Source organism: Oryx dammah, unplaced genomic scaffold (assembly GCF_014754425.2).
Source record: "Oryx dammah isolate SB20612 unplaced genomic scaffold, SCBI_Odam_1.1 HiC_scaffold_18, whole genome shotgun sequence".
NCBI lineage: Eukaryota > Metazoa > Chordata > Mammalia > Artiodactyla > Bovidae > Oryx > Oryx dammah.
The window spans coordinates 36,579,969-36,596,951 of NW_024070202.1; positions in this window are offsets into that span (position 1 = coordinate 36,579,969).

The following is a 16,983-nucleotide window of genomic DNA, read 5'->3' on the forward strand; positions in this document are numbered from 1 at the left end:
ATTTAAAGAAAAATAAAAATGAGGATTATTAAGGACTTTGTTTATAAGAAAAACACTTCTCCTTAGTTAATTTTGACCTTGAAACTTCTGATAACAGAAACAATAGAGGATTTATGAGCTCCTTATGAATTATAACCATACAGGAATCTGAAGCACTTAAGGAATCTCTGAATGATTTTTTTCTCTTCTTCCCATTCTTCATTAGATTATCTAGCAGTAAATTTAGTAATTGGTGAATATTTGGTCATTGCGCTAGTCTAAAACATAATGAAAGATTTTATGCTTTAATTTTTGTTTGAACTATTAAATGTTTTTGTTTCATTAACAATTTTTTGAAAAGATTAATAGCACAGATGACTGTAATTTCCAATTACTTTTAAGTTCATGTTTTTCTTTAGTCTATATTCTTCATGAGTAGAACACATATCAGCATGGTTGGGAAATAAAATTAGTTACTGTGATTATATTAAGAACTTGCCTCTTGGTAATAACAACAGATTTATCACTAAGACATCTCATTTTACATAAGTAGTTAAACTACCATATAAAAGCAATGTGGGAAGTCATACAAATTGAACCAAGTTACAGCCATATTTATTAGAAGAATGCTTTTACATCTTTTAAAAGTGCTGCTCACACATACCCCATTTAGCACATGTGGGCAATCATTTAGATTAACAACAACAAAAAACTTTCCTAATAATCACCAGTTACCATGTAAAAGCACAAAAACCTTCCTTATGTCTGGGGACACAAAAGAAGGAAGTAAGGTAACCTGTACTTTATTATTTTTGTATCAGATACAAAGCTTTTTCTAAACTTTAAATCCAACTGAAAGCAGCTGCTGGAAAAATATCATTACCCTGTACCTTAAGCTACAAAAACCAATTTAATGGTGACATTTTATTTTGTTCAGATGGTCTACTCTTTTCTTCTGTTTAAACCAGTAAATCCTATGGAAACTGTATCTGGATGAAATCACTGGAAGGTGAAGGCCCATGACCAAAAACATTCTTTAAAGATTACAGGGATGTGGTAGAATGGGATAGCAGCACTAACAAGAGCAAAGGTCTCCCAAAGACAGGAAGTAATATTACATCATTCAGATACACATCCACATTTTCCTTTTCCTAGAGGAGATAGAAAGTTTACTTTTCAAAATATCAATACATAAACCATGTAATTACTTTTAAAACACATGAGCTGTGCTTTTCAGCTCAGCCTACTTGTATTTGAAATTTTATGATAATTACTTCTAACCTGTTCAAGTTAAAGCTTTTTCATAAATATTTCTTCAATTTTGACCATTTATTTGTTTTTACTGAATTAAAATGAAAAAAAAAGAAAATCACCACTCTTTCTCTTTTCACATGCACACATGCACGTATATATATAGAAAGTCACAATCAAAATTTGAAAAGCAAGCAAAATTTAACACTAAGACTGATGTAGCTTTTTAAAAAATAAATGTATTTTACTACAGAGAGACAGCATTAGTAAAAAGAAAACAAAAAGTACTTGATATAAATCTAATAGTCACCTTAAAAAATTTTTTTTAGTTGGAGGAAAATTGCTTTACAATGTTGTGTTGGTTTCTAATGTACAACAGTGTGAATCAGTGATAATTATGCATATATTTCCTCCCTCTTGAGCCTGCCTTTTCCTCCCTCATCCTAGCCCTCTAGGTCATCACAGAACTCCAGGATGGGCTCCCTGTCATAAGTCTTCATTAGAAAAACCTCAGAACCAGATTACTTAATCTAGCACCAACTTTCACTAAAAATGATGGTGAGCAGTGTCTCACTATCAAAGTGAGACACTATAAATTATCTCACTATAAAAATTTTTGTTTTTAATTCATTCTTCTTAACTGGTAGCATGTGTTTACTACCAGCATGCATTTCATTTACTCATTCGTAATTTATAGTTTATCCCTGGAAAGGACTTAAAATAAAAGTTGTAGATAACAAAAGGCCTTTGACTTAAATGGTTGATAAAAAAACAAAGAGAGGGAGCAATTCTGGTTAACACTGTTACATTGATGTGAGCATGAAATAAAGATCCAAGTTTCACTGCATATAAAAACCTAGCAAAGTGCTTTTGTAATGACCCTAATTGCAGTACACTGAGCACCTGCTGTGGATTGTAGTTATAACCTATACATAAATGAGATAGCTTTGCCACTTCAGATTGACTCCCAGGTGGTCCTGGCACAGCCTGGGCACATCTGCTAGGTCTTAAAAAGATGAGGGTGAGGGTTCTGCATGCTGGCTTTGTGCCATATGACCTTGCTGAAAGTTTTGTGCAAGCAAGGAAAGTAAAAGTTCCCATTATATGGAACAGAGAGTTCCAAATTAAAAATGCTGTATTGAGTGCCTCCAATGGGTAACTTTTCCTTTCTGGCCCTAAATTTTTCTCACTCTTAAGTGAGTTTGTTGTGATAGATCATTTCCAAGGATATGTTCTTCTCTCAGAGTTCTTAGCAAGAATTTCATTTCACTTGTGGTGGCTTGGAGCTTCCCAGGTAGCACAGTGGTAAAGAATCTGCCTGCCAATGTCTGAGAGTCAAGAGACTCAGGTTCAATCCCTAGGTTGGAAAGATCCCTTGGAGTAGGAAAAGGCAATGCACTCCGGTATTCTTGCTGGTAAAATTCCATGGACAGATGGAGCCTGGTGGGCTACAGTCCATGGGGTCACAACGAGCTGGACGTGACTGAACACGCATGTAGTCATAGGCATAATGGTGGCTTACACTGAGTCTGTCATTGCTCATTCAACAAACATTTCATATAGGGCTTGATGAATTATGGTTTCTATCTGCTTCAGGCTTAGACTTTTAGCGGGAGAAACAGAAATGTAAACAGATTATTAAAGTATAGAAAACGGTACTATAATATTGTTATTTGCAGTTATGTTGAAAGAAGCATGTAACTCATCTTTTGAGCTCAAGAAAGCAGCTGTCTTGAATAAGAGTGCAGTATGTAATCACTATCAAGGAAAGAGGGAATGCCATTTCTGGAAGAGAAATGGTCTATGTGAAAGGCAGATGGTGAAAGGTTGAGAAATGAAAAAGAATTCTTAGAAGGTCAGTGTTGTTGGAATGCACTGGAAATGTGAAAGTGGCTTTAAAAATAGATAGAGGCCAGATCATAAAAGGAATGTCATGAATATTTTGTGTGGTTCAGTGCTTAGGGTCATGGACCCCGAGTCCAGTGCCTGGAATGGATTTCTGACTTAGTCATTACATAGTCTACATCTTACAAAAATGTATTTAACACCTCTTAACCTCAGTTTCCACATGTGAACATGTGATTAGATTTCTCTTATAGAATTGTGCTAAGGAATACATTAACTCATACTAAAACTGAAACTTGAAGAAGTACATAACAAAAACTGAAAAATGCAAAATTGCTCACTGAGACACCAAATCACAACATGTAGATTTTTAAAGGGAATTCTTGAGCACTGATAATTCTTTGAAACACCTTTCACTTTCAAACTGTTTATTGGCTGAATACAAAAAAAGAGGAGAAGGGTTCATGAAGAAATTATGATCACAACAAACTGTGGAAAATTCTGAAAGAGATGGGAATACCAGACCACCTGACCTGCCTCTTGAGAAATCTGTGTGCAGGTCAAGAAGCAACAGTTAGAACTGGACATGAAACGACAGACTGGTTCCAAATCGGGAAAGGAGTACGTCAAGGCTGTATGTTGTCACCATGCTTATTTAACTTCTATGCAGAGTACATCATGAGAAACACTGGGCTGGAGGAAGCACAAGCTGGAATCAAGATTGCTGGGAGAAGTATCAGTAACCTCAGATATGCAGATGACACCACTCTTATGGCAGAAAGTGAAGAACTAAAAAGCCTCTTGATGAAAGTGAAAGAGGAGAGTGAAAAAGTTGGTTTAAAACTCAACATTCAGAGAACTAAGATCATGGCATCTGGTCCCATCGCTTCATGGCAAATAGATGGGGACACAATGGAAACAATGACAGACTTTGTTTTTTTGGGCTCCAAAATCACTGCAGACGGTGACTGCAGCCATGAAATTAAAAGATGCTTTCTCCTTGGAAGAAAAGTTATGACCAACCTAGATAGCATATTAAAAAGCAGAGACACTACTTTGCCAACAAAGGTCCATATAGTCAAACCTATGATTTTTTCCAGTAGTCATGCATGGATGTGAGAGTTGGACTATAAAGAAAGCTGAGTGCCAAAGAATTGATGCTTTTGAACTGTGGTGTTGGAGAAGACTCTTGACTCTTGGACTGCAAGCAGATCCAACCAGTCAATCCTAAAGGAGATCAGTCATGAATATTCATTGAAAGGGCTGCAATAGCTGCAAAAGCTGAAACTGCAATACTTTGGCCACCTGATGTGAAGAACTGACTCATTGGAAAAGACCCTGATGCTGTGAAAGATTGAAGGCAGGAGGAGAAGGGGACGACAGAGGATGAAATAGTTGGATGGCATCACTGACTCAATGGACATGAGTTTGAGCAAGCTCCAGGAGTTGGTGATGGACAGGGAAGCCTGGGTGTGCTTCCTTGGGGTCACAAAGAGTCAGACACGACTGAGTGTCTGAATAGGACTAAACTGAACCTGTGGGCCTCCATTCTCATGGAATAAGGGATGATGTGGTAAAACCTGCATCACTTCAGACCTAGAGAGGGGAGCTGGAGGTAGGAGGGTCCCAGCTGTGAACATCTGAATCACTCCCAAAGGTGCTTCAGTAAAGGTGGTCACCTTCTACACCTTCCAGATCCAAAGTCCCACCAGCCCTCCAGCCTGAGGCTGACCTGAGCAGGTAGTTGGAAGATCTATTGCTGAGTCAGGTTCATCTTAGTTGGATATGCATGTTCTAATATGAAAAGGAGGCTGACTTAAGGTGATCAAATAGTTATTTTTTAAGGGCAGAGAATTCATGAGCTTGTCAGAGTTTTCTTTCATGGTTTATTTTTGCAGGAAAATAAAACCTTCCTTAATAGTGTTTTTGAAAGGGAGACAAAAATGAAGTTTCATTTTGATATCATAAATGAACTTGTTCTACTTACCAGTTTAACATTAAGGCACCAAAATGGGTGATTGGTACATAGGGATTAAGTTTTGTGGTGTTAGCAGCTATGTCAAGCTATGAAGTATGTCCTAGATAAACTGGAAAGCCATTATAAGGAGAGAAATATGATCGGAAAGTTTTCAGATAGTTTTGAGCTGAGGTTTGAACAAGTGTGTTGGGGGAGGAGGAAGGAATTAGAGGAGGTCATTTAAGAAACTAATATCTTCCAAAAGAAATGTTAATGCTTACATTGAAAGCAGTAGCCAAAGTGGATGGAGTAGATTTGGTAGATATTTAAGAGGTAAGATATAGGACTCAAGAACGTATAATGGAATGTGAAAAATGAGGAATCAATGACTTTTCTGGTTTTCTGACTTGAGTGATAAGACATAAATGAAGAGGAATTGGTATTTTATTTTAGTTTCTTAAGTTTGGCATCTTTATGAAAGTTTCAGATAAACATATAGTTGGAAATCATCCATGACCATGGGTCATGGCTATATTAGAAATGAAAAATAAAAATTATACTTATCTATCTAGGAATAGCATGCATGAGAACACCTATGCATAATATCTATCAAAGGAGAAAAGAAAGTGAGTGGTAGATCATATGAGACTGTATCTGAAAGAAGCCTCAGAGATAATTTAACAATGATTTTCAATATGCTTTAGCTTTATTCAAGTGAAACAGTACAAATCTAACATATAAAACCACAAATATGAAGCCAGTTAATTGAGGAGGGAGCCATGGGGAGGTCCTTACCTATACAGTTAATCTTTACCCATTTAAAAGACCCCTCCATTCCTTCAGGATCAGTCAGGGCTAACAGGAACAACTTAAAAATCACTGGTTTTCAATAATCTTCCCATATTTTTGTGCTATAATTGATATTAACCCCCCAAAACCTTGGTGCATTAAATGCATACAGTATGATGAGTTTGGAATATGCATACAACACCTATTAAACCATTACAACAGTCAAGGTAAGAAAAATATTTACCAATTTCAAAAGTTTTCTTCTGCCTTTTTGGTTCTTTTTGTTTGTTTGTTTTATATGTTTATTTTTTGGTACGAGCACTTAACATGAGATCTAGCTTCTTAACAAATATTTATGTCTATAGTACTGAATTGTTAACTATAGACACTATGTTGCACAGTAGATTTCTTGAACTTACTCATCTTTCACAACCCAACATTACATCCATTGAATACAAGCTCCACATTTTCCCTTCCCTTGCCTCATCATCTTTCCAAGTAATATACAAGGAACTGATCATAAAATAAACTAGGTGATTTAAAGTTGGACATAATCCAGATATATTTATGTGTGTTATAGAATTCAATAATGGTAGGGTCAAAACTTAAGTCTCTATCTCTCGGAACCATACAATAGATGACTTTCATAAGACACTCTGTGAGTCTCTATGTTTACTCCTCAAACAGCTCAGGTCCATGTTAAAATTTAAGGGAAAATGTCTGTATAATCAGGTGGCTTTGAAACAGCTCTTCCTTCTTCAATCCTCTCTTTATTTTGCTAATAGTAATGCATGCTCCTGCTTCAGAAAATTTTAATGCATTTTTATTGGAGTATAATTGATTTACAATGTGATATTAGTTTCTGCTATACAGAATCAGTTATACATATACATATATCCACTCTTTGTAAGGTTCTTTTCTCATATAGATCATTATAGATTATTGAGTAGATTTCCCTATGCTTTGTAACAGTTTCTTATTAGTTATCTATTTTACATATGTGTGTGTGTGTTCAGCCGCTCAGTCATGTCTGACTCTTTGTGACCCCATGGACTGTAGCCTGCCAGGCTCCTCTGTTCGTGGAATTTTCCAGGCAAGAATCCTGGGCTGAGTTATCATTCCCTACTCCAGGTGATTTTCCTGACCCAGGGATTGAACTCACATCTCTTGAGTCTCCTGCATTGGCAGGTGAATTCTTTACCACTCACTGGGCCACCTGGGAATATATTTATAGTAGTGTGTATATGTCAATCCCAATCATCTAATTTATTCCTCCTCTTCCTTTCCCCCTTGGTAACTATACATTTGTTTTCTACATATGTGACTATATTTTTGTTTTGTAAATAAGTTCATTTGTACCTTTTTAAGATTCTACATATAAGTGATATCTTATATTTGTCTTTCTCTGACTTCAGAATTTAAAAATAGATTTATATAATAAGTCTTTCCGTACCTCTGTGCATCAAAGGCAACTAAATGAGACTCTCTTCAGTATCATTCCTTTGTAACTTTCCCCAATTTTGCTATCTTTTTTATATTCTAATCTTTATGCATCAATTACAGTGACTTTTTTCAAAATGAAAGATCATATCATCATTCCATACCACCACTCCATTATAATGAATTCCTATTACAATGTGAAGTGAAGTCGCTCAGTCATGTCCGACTCTTTGTGACCCTATGGACTGTAACCCACCAGGCTCCTCAGTCCATGGGATTTTCCAGGCAAGAGTACTGGAGTGGGTTGCCATTTCCTTCTCCAGGGGATCTTCCCAACCCAGGGATCGAACCTGGGTCTCCTGCACTGCAGGCAGACGCTCAGAAGCGAATTTATACCCTGACTCTTAAGGCCCTAAATGGCTTATATCTGTCTATTTCTTTGTCATTATCTCACTTTATGAGATAATTCACTACTTTTATTAACCCTATCAAAAATACTGTTTTGGCTTAAGACATTGTAGTGAAACTACCTTCTTTCTAAATGTTCTTCTCCCTATCTGAGAAGACAAAAATCCTTCAGAAATCAGTTTAAATGTTCACTCTTCACAGCACTGTTTTTGTTTATTTGTTTTTATGTCTTCTGGCCATTGTAACTTTAGTACACAACTTTGGAGAGAGAGATTTGTGTTCTGCTCTGAACTCTTCGGAGAAGGCAATGGCACCTCACTTTGCCTGGAAAATCCCAGGGATGGAGGAGCCTGGTGGGCTGCAGTCCATGAGGTCGCTGAGAGTCATAATGACAACCCACTCCACTATTCTTGCCTGGAGAATCCCAGGGACAGGGGAGCCTGGTGGGTTGCCGGCTATGGGGTTGCACAGAGTGGGACACGACTGAAGCCACTTAGCAGTAGCAGCTGAACTCTTACACCACTTATTTGCCTCAGGCCCATGACTTTTCTGGTCCTTTTTAAAGATAAAAATAGGGATATCATTGGTATTATCGTCAGAGTTGTTGTGAAATTAAGAATTCAATAAGTTGAAACTCTTATTTATGTTAATCTCTGTCTCTTTTAACTAAAAAAGAATTTAAGTTGAACTTCTTTTATTAGAGTTTAAAATAAGAAAAACTGAAAATATGAATATCTCAATGGAAAATGATATTAAAGGGAGAGTAAACTTTTTAGCTTACCAGCCATGCCCAGGACTTGGCATTAATTAAATTATCCATTAATATTTACTATAAATTATCCATTAATATTTACTAATATTTACTGACTTTAGTCCCTGTAAAACAGAAACACACATACTCTGTAAAAGAAGTAGGTATGCAGTTATGTTGTAATATATTGATACAGTAGTATAGACAAGTGCGATATTTAATCAAAACATAGAGTAAGGAAGAGAAGGATTTATATAAAGATTCGGTTTGATTTGATTCTCAGATGTTGAAGAGGTGTTCAGCACAGAAGAAACATCATTCCAAGTAGAAAATCATGGGTAGAATCTCAGCCAGTTCTAACACTGAGGAGAATGCAGTGAGAAGGTTCAGAAGGAATTTTTTTAGGAATAGTTTTAAGGAATAGGAGTCAATGAAGTCCGATTAAGCCTTCGTTTTAGTCTTAGTCTTCTTAGTCTTAGTCAGTCTTAGAAGTCTTAGTCTTCTAATGAAGTCTAATGAAGTTTTAAGGAATAGGAGTCAATGAAGTCTAATGCTTCAGAAGTTAAACAGTTTAAAATTTTTGAAGTTGTTATAAAATTTAAATATGTGGAGATCACTGGTAAATTTTTCAAGAATGATTGCCTTACACTAGTGCAGGCAAAATGCAGATTCTGTGTGTTTAGGAATGACTTTGATATCTATCCAAAGGAGAGATTGAATGACAGTTGTAGGGATTGGAATATTGATGGAAAATGTGTTAAAATGGAGGAAGTTCAAACTATAAGGGAAGAAGAAAAGTTAGTATAGAGAGGACATTTGAAAATAAAAGCAACATGGTTAGTAACCTCGGTAGATGAGCTCAGAGACACTTATTTTGTCTCTGGAAGGAAAGGAAGATGCCAATTTTAATTTGGGAGGTTATGATTGAATAGCTCTTATGGAAACATACAAGGAAGACCCTTACTTGTCTTTTCTCTAGAGCCCTCCTGTTCTTTTTCCTTGGGTGCACTCCGATTGTGTGCTATAAACATAAACTCTTTTACTGAAGTGGAATAGGTGTCTACACATGGTAACTTACTTCTGCATTATAAGAGGCCATTATTATTATGAACCCATTCAAAATAAAGATCTGAGAAACATGAAGAATCAAGAATGCCAGACTGTGAGGAAGAATACGTGTGACTTAAAGGAAGCCAGCCAGACTAAAAAACAGACCATAGCTATTCTAACTTCAACAATAAGAGTCTTTAATGATCCTATGGAGCTAGTGTCAGTATCAATGATCATGGAAAATTAGTTCCTCACATTCTTTCAGGGATACTTTGGCTTCTTTACATAAAATTCCTTGGGAAGACTCCAGAAGTCACAGTTGCTATATGTAAAATTTTGTCATTTCCTCTTGCTTGATTAATATGAACCCCTGAATTATATGTTGCACTATAAAATATTGCAGCAGCGGTATCCTGAAAATGTAATACAAGCTAAAAATCAGGCCATACATCTTTTGTTAATTCCTCAGAATGCTTCAGTAATAAGGTATATTTTTTGTGAGAAAAATAGAATTATTCAGTATGTAACATGTTAATGCTTAAGGCTACATAGGAAAATGGCTTATAAGTTCTAAGGTGCTAGTCATCATATAAGAGGCATTGTATACTAATGGAGAGATAGGCATAGTTCGGATATATCACCAGTCCTTAAAAAAAAATAAAAGCTCACTTAAAGACAACTTAGCATCAAAAGAAATCCAAATGACTGAACATCACAAAATTTTAACAGTATTACTAAGGTAATAGAATGTTTAAACCTCTAAATTCTGCCATTAAAGCAATGATGTCTGTGAGACTGTAAATGTATAAATATGAAAGAATTGAACAACACAGAATTAAATAAGAAATTAGAATTAAAAAAGTAAAAATCATAAATTTTGTTTTTTATAAACATGAAACAAGTTCATTTAATCTATGTGGTCTGGCTTTCTTCCATTTAAATTGATTCCATCCTAAAGGGAGTCAAATTAGCTAAGCATTAACAGTTAGGTATTCCAAACTGGATTTAACCCTTCTCAGAGTGTCTGTCTGTTTTGGTCCCAAAGGGTCTACACAAAATTTAAGGGAAGATGGAGAAGGTACATATCTCCACTATTTGTCCATGGCCTCTGCTTAATTATAATACACCAAATATTATCTCTTCATGCACAAGTGCTCTAAATTATGCATCCAAAGTTTGCCTTATTTAAAAGACGTGAAGACAGCTGTAAAAAAAAAAAAAGCTTTCCAAGTATTTGTGTGTCAAAAATACATATTCATGATGGAAAATTACCCACCCAAAATGTGTTCTTTGCAAGGGGAAATATTATAATTTAGCAAAAGTTAAATTCTGTCTTCTTCATAACTCTTTAATTATGTCACTCCTGGTGTGACACAGCAGGGCATTCAGTAGAGATTCTTGAAATTTTGCTTTGTTTGAATGTTTAAACATATTGAACTTAAGAACCAAATTCTAAGGATATAAATGACTGAAACATAAGTTAGCTTCAGACTGCTCACTAAGAACATTTATCAACATATTTAATCTGTAATTCATTTCACATCCTGTGTATAGAACATCATGTCTATTACATGTCATTTATAATAGAATATACTTAAAACACATTATGCTTTCTTAAATAAAAAAAAAATTGACATATACCCTGTGAATTTTAAGGTTCTATTTAGAATGTGAAAATAATCTTACAAAAAGAAAGTTATTTTGAAAGTACAGGAATAAATAAGTTTGCTTTTCAATGGCTGTCTTGGGAATTCTTACTTTGAAATGTAAGGCAATTTGAATGTGTGCATGTAGGCCCTGCAATGAAGCTGATGTGACTCAGTTTTGTACTTTGGTATATTTGGGTTTCAGTTGCGGAGTCACAAATAACAGCTGAAACCAGGAGTCTAAAGCCCTGGCTTCTCCACTTCCTACATGTACTTTCTTTTTCACTTTTCTTTTTGCCAGAATACTGGACTGGGGAGCCTTTCCCTTCTCCAGGGGATCTTCCCAACCCAGGGATCGAATCCAGATCTCCCACATTGTAGGCAGATTCTTTACCAGCTGAGCCACAGGGAAGCCCAAGAATATTGAAGTGAGTAGCCTATCCCTTTTTCAGGAGATCTTCCCAACTCAGGAATCAAACTGGGGTCTCCTGCATTGCAGGCGAATCCTTTATGAGCTGAGCTATGAGACCTTTAGATGCCAAATAATTATTTGCCTGTTTTACCGAATGGTTAGATTTGAGGGTGGTGGTGGTTTAGTTGCTCTGTCTTGTTGGACTCTTGCAACTCCTTGGACTGTAGCCCACCAGGCTCTTCTAGCCATAGGATTTTCCAGACAAGAATACTGGAGTGGGTTGCCATTTCCTTCTCCAAGATTTGAGGGTAAATGCATTTCTGTTCTTTGCTTCATAGCTCGATGAAAGAGGAATAGAGGCTGGAATTTTTTTTTTTAATGCAACTTTTGCAAGTTGCATAAAATTCATCCCAAATGATTAGTACTGTTGTTTTTCATCCTCCTCATGTCTATTTTTTCTGATAATTGATTAAAAATTGCAGTTTCCTGTGCTTCTTTGTATTTTTAAAAAAATCTCCCAAAACTTAAGTTTTGACACAAAGATAGCACTGTATTACTAACTTCTGTATCTGCTGAGTTAAGGAAACAAAGCCAAACTTCTATTCCATTACTTATTGCCTTTTAATCTGCATTTGTGATTATCATACATTTCTTTAAATTAATTGTAAAATCTCTAATGCGAAGAATTCTTAACATTTTGAAAATGAGAATTCCTAGCATTGTTGAGTTGATGAAAACCCTCTTTGATGCCTCTAAAAAGTTACATGTAACAATGAATTACATTTTATTAAATAAATTAATTTGGAGAAGATTTCTTTCCTTAAGATTTATTGAAGTTATATGAGGAAATTAGAAACCTGATATTTAATGCAAACAGTGTCAAGAGAATCTTTAGAAATTTCTTAATTCAGACCCTAGCTTTCTTTGTATTCCTCTGTTGGCATTGTCATGAATATCCTCATACCATTGTCTTGAATTATACCTACTTTCATCTTGTCTAGACCTGATAATATTTACTGTCCACCTGCTACAAAGTTACTGAAGTTATTTTTATTTGTTTGAAAAACTACTTGAATTTTTAGAAAAAGTTTTAAAACACTGTAATTCATCATTACTATGCTTGTTTTACTATAAAGAAATAAAGCACAAATGAAGTGTAATGATCAGCATTCTGCAGAGAATTTTTTTTGTATTAAGATCCAGTGTGAATTCTTGGTCTTATGATTCAGTAGCTACACTCTCTTTTTCAATACTTGACAGAGGGTGTTTAGAAATATGAATATGTATTTTTAACTGCAACTAATTTTACATCTTACATGACCTTTTTTTCCCTGAAACCACAACTTTCTACAACATGACAGTGAGTCACATGTTAGAAATATAATGGGTCTGTAGACGATTTTTATAGAGAGCAAAGATGAAATTGTGTATATATATATATATGTATGTGTAAAATTTTAAAAGTAGGTGTTGGGAGGATGATGGTGTTAGTGCTACACACTCCAAGAATTTTTTTTAAGAGCTAGGAGATGTCAAGTGAAAATGTGAGATCTGAGGGACAGCCAGCAGAGAGGTGGGAGGACTTCTGTAACCACAAAGCCCACAGGATAGGCTCTTTCCTCAAGAAAATTCTAGGCAAAAAGCAAAAATTCTGTGCTCTCATGTGGGCAATCACAGTTCACAAATCAAAAAAATGAATAATTTTGTTAGAATATTTTAGAGATTGCATCAACATTAACAAGTAAAATGTTTATCCCATTTATTTGTTTCCATGATTTGCATAGCAACAAAGAGCTTGACTAATAACTATTTTCTCTGAAATAATGGCATCAATATGTTAAATAGTAATTAAGTAAAATGTTTTTTTAAATATTCATTTCTTCTCCTTGAAAAATGAAAGTGAAAGTCACTCAGTCGTGTCTGACTCTTTGAGACCCCTTTGGACTCAGTGGAATCCTCCAGGGCAGAATACTGGAGTGGGTAGCCTTTCTCTTCTCCAGGGGATCTTCCCAACCCAGGGATCAAACACCAGGTCTCCTGCATTTCAGTTGGATTTTTTACCAGCTGAGCCACAAGGGAAGCCCAAGAATACAAAATAAAAACAGCTTCGTATGTAAGACAAGTTTCTTTTACCAAAAAAGCTGTAGAGGAAAAATCACTATCTTGGTATAAATGCAAGGTACTGCTTTCTCATTTCACAGACTCAGAATCTTCCCGGGTGTGTAATGCTTCTATGTTGAGAAGATGAATAGTTATTCATATAATTTAAATTGTCATCTTCCAACATTAGTCAATGGAAGAATTAGGACTAAAAGTCAAGTGCCTTTAGGCCCACACCACTCACCAAGATGATTCCCCTCATTGCATTTACCTTCCTTTGTATGTATGTATCTATTTATTTCCTATCAATATAGAACATAAGTGGATTATTGACTCAATAATTGTGTTTTCCCCCAATGACTGATTCGAGAAGAAGTTGAGAAGTAGCTGGAAACATGTTTTTTCATATTTGTAATCAAATATCTTGGTATTCTCAAGTTGGAACACCTCAAATGGACCTTCAACAGTTTATGATGTTAACTAACATTTATATCAATCAGTCATTCAAATAGGAACACTTGAGATTATTGCTTTTTTTGGAAGAAATGACTCATTTAAGCAAACTATATTCTACCTTTATTTTTAAAGATTGTTGCAAAAACATTCAATTACAATTTTTTTAGTAATTATGAAAAATCAAAAGTAGTGTTTACTTACAAAATTTCAAGTTATTTGAATATGTGTGTGTGTACACCTACATGTGCATATTTAAATTACTTGAAATTGTGTAAACACTACTTGTGATTTTTCATAGTTACTAAAACAAATATCCTTCTCTAAATATTAAGTATTTCATGATCTCTGAGGCCCATTAACTAATAGCATGTGCCCTAGACTTTGCCCTATTCTCAAATTTTGATCACCCATGATAGAACAGAAAAGCTGCAGACCTGAAATTAACAAATTGCCATACATTCTTATGTCTGGATATGGAATGTATTTGTATGTAATGGAAAAAGAATATTATTCTGTACTTAAAGGATAAATGATTCAAGAAAAGATGAAAATTTGCCACTTTTCTATTCTCCAGCCTAATATTTCATTCCACTGTGGAGTTGGCATTTGTTCATCATATTTATTTAATGATATTAGGTGTTCATTTGTGAAACTGAGATTAGAGCCCACTTGTTTTTATGCCAAAATTCAAATTTTTATACCAAAATTATGCCTATTTACATAAGATGTACAGATCAGTATAACTGGTATCTAGAGGCCTGATTTTGATTGTCCCAGTTTTACTCCTTAGAGCTGGCATTAGACAAGTCACTTAGGTTCATTAGCCTTAGATTTTTATCATCATAGTGGGTAGGAAATAAGTCTTTCTAACATATTGTATAAATGGGAATTGTTTGTTTGTATACCTCTACAAAACACTAAAATGACAATATAGATATCACATTAAGTAAAGCCAAATACATCATGGTTATTTGTATAAGTTGTATGAAAACACATTTTTTTTGTTTTTAACTGAATTTTATTCCATGAAGTGATTTTTAAAAGCTTTACTATAAAAACAGAACTATGCAGGTATATATGCTGCTGCTTCTGCTGCTAAGTCCCTTCAGTCATGTCCGACTCTGTGCGACCCCATAGATGGCAGCCCACCAGGCTCCCCCATCCCTGGGATTCTCCAGGCAAGAACACTGGAGTGGGTTGCCATTTCCTTCTCCAATGCGTGAAAGTGAAAAGTGAAAGTGAAGTCGATCAGTCGTGTTCGACTCCTAGCGACCCCATAGACTGCAGCCCACCACGCTCCTCCATCCATGGGATTTTCCAGGCAAGAGTACTGGAGTGGGGTGTCATTGCCCTCTCCATGCAGGTATACATATATATCAATATATTAGTGTTTATTAAACACTAAGTATTTGGAAAATTTAAATCTTTCTACTTGGTTGTCATTAGGCTCTTAGTTTTCCATGGTACAATTTTTATTATTTTTGTATCTAGCCAAATCAAAGTTAGCCATCATAGTAAACAAAAGAGTCCGAAATGCAGTACTTGGATGCAATCTCAAAAACGACAGAATGATCTCTGTTCATATCCAAGGCAAATCATTTAATATCATTGTAATCCAAGTCTATGCCCTGACCAGTAATGCTGAAGAAGCTGAAGTTGAATGGTTCTATGAAGACCTACAAGACCTTCTAGAATTAACACCCCAAAAAGATGTCTTTTTCTTTATAGGGGACTGGAATGCAAAAGTAGGAAGTCAGAAACACCTGGAGGAACAGGCAAATTTGGCCTTGGAGTACAGAATGAAGCAGAGCAAAGGCTAATAGAGTTTTGCCAAGAGAATGCACTGGTCATAGCAAACACCTTCTTCCAACAACACAAGAGAAGACTCTCAACATGGATATCACCAGATGGTCAACACCGAAATCAGATTGACTATATTCTTTGCAGCCAAAATGGAGAAGCTCTATACAGTCAGCAAAAACAAGACCAGGAGCTGACAGTGGCTCAGATAATGAACTCCTTATTGCCAAATTCAGACTTAAATTAAAGAAAGTAGGGAAAACACTAGACAATTCAGGTGTGACCTAAATCAAATCCCTAATGATTATACAGTGGAAGTGAGAAATAGATTTAAGGGACTAGATCTGATAGACAGAGTGCCTGATGAACTATGGACGGAGGTCTGTGACCTTGTACAGGAGACAGGGATCAAGACCATGACCAAGAAAAAGAAAGGCAAAAAAGTAAAATGGCTGTTTGGGGAGGCCTAATGTATAACTGTAAAAGAAGAGAGGCGAAAAGCAAAAGAGAAAAGGAAAGATATAAGCATCTGAATGCAGAGTTCCAAAGAATAGCAAGTAGAGATAAGAGGCCTTTCTCAGTGATCAGTGCCAATAAATATAGGAAAACAATAGAATGGGAAAGACTAGAGATCTCTTCAAGAAAATTAGAGATACTAAGGGGGCATTTCATGCAAAGATGGACACAATAAATCACAGAAAAGGAAGAGACCTAATAGAAGCAGAAGATATGAAGAAGAAGTGGCAAGAATACACAGAAAAATTGGACAAAAAATGATCTTCAGGACCCAGATAATCATGATGGTGTGATCACTCACTTAGAGCCAGACATTCTGGAATATGAAGTCAACTGAACCTTAGGAAGCATCACTAGGAACAAAGCTAGTGGAGGTGATGGAATTCCAGTTGAGCTATTTCAAATCCTAAAGGATGATGCTGTGAAACTGTTGCATTCAATATGCCAGCAAATGTGGAAAACTCAGCAGTGGCCACAGGACTGGAAAAGGTCAGTTTTCATTCAAATCCCAAAGATAGACAATGCCAAAGATTGCTCAAACAACCACACAATTGCACTCATCTCACACACCAGCAAAGTCAGG